We start from the raw sequence: 1220 nt of genomic DNA, 5'->3' as shown, positions 1-1220 counted from the left end.
CTCTTGCCCTCACATCCCATGCCTCCTTTTTTCTTTTCCTGCCTCCCCCTTCCTCTGATTATTTGATCATAGAAGTAGTGAGCAGAGTAAGGGCCGACACCCAGAAAATTCTTAGGCCGATTGTGACATCATAGTGGCAGAATTCTAAGAAGACAGTGGATAGAATAGAATTTAGAACGTGGAATGACAGTGTATGTGTGTCAGGACTCTGATCTCTTGGCCTCTCCAGTGCTTACATCGTATTACCATGGTTCTCCTGCTTCTTACCAGGAATTAATGCCTCCCTTTTTCTTGGTGTTCTCTAAAGATTCATCTACCCAATCATTTTACTAATTGTCTCTTTGTTGTTTTCCAGCCTAGCCCCTGGGTGTCTGCCAAAAAGCAGAGCCTGTGATCTGGGCTTGTTTGCAGAAAGTTTACGTTGGGGAGTGGTACCAAGGAGTGAAGAGAGGAAGCAAGGAGGGAGGGGATACATTATCAGCTGCAGGAGGCAATTTGAGCTTCAACTGACTGGTTCTTGTGGACAGATGCATAGAAACACTGCGGAATTACCCACCTGAGCAATAGAAGAGGGAAGCATTTGTACTGGCTTTCACCCTTCACTGACCAAGGGCTTCCCCTGAAGACGAACTTGCCAGCACATTGACGTGACACATGCATGAGCACCCAGTGGGTCCCCATGCAAAAAAGGTGTCTCAAACAAACTCTCGCTCTCAGCAGTTTCATTTACATATTTCTGGTTGCTTATGGAGAGCTCCACTTGGCAGTTCTCTCCTCATTACTTCCCCAACAATTAGTCACCAAATATTGGCAGTGCAGAAGCCACCTGCCACATGTCTTTCGTCTCACTCGGGAAATTTCGCAAGCTTTCTGTTCCCTGCAAAATAAGGTTTCGTTTTGGTTTGTCATTCAAACCATCACTCCACCACTACTACCCCCAACCTGTGAAACACGTCTTCCCCTATAAACCCTTTCCTCCAGCCTGCGACTCCCTGTTTCTCAAGTATTCCAAAAGCACACCCTTTCTCTACACTGTGCACCTGTCCAGTATCTGTGCATCCTAATAGCTTGACTCTCATTTTACAATTTCAAACCACTTGTGTGTACAGTATCCCACTTGGCTTCTCATCCATAGCCTCATGTGGCCTTTAACCCCGTTCTGTTTTGATGACCTTATTCCCATTCAGTCTGTTCTAACAACTTGCCTAAAACACAGAGCT

General features: G+C 45.8%; 1 protein-coding gene across 1 annotated transcript in view; it reads left to right on the top strand.

The window, feature by feature from the left end:
- Positions 1-1220, top strand: part of PLEKHA5 (pleckstrin homology domain containing A5) — a 214240-nt gene that overhangs the window by 161582 nt on the left and 51438 nt on the right.

This window comes from Myotis davidii, unplaced genomic scaffold (assembly GCF_000327345.1).
Source record: "Myotis davidii unplaced genomic scaffold, ASM32734v1 scaffold346, whole genome shotgun sequence".
NCBI lineage: Eukaryota > Metazoa > Chordata > Mammalia > Chiroptera > Vespertilionidae > Myotis > Myotis davidii.
Note: the sequence above shows the minus strand (reverse complement) of the source record. Positions and strands in the feature narration are given on the sequence as shown.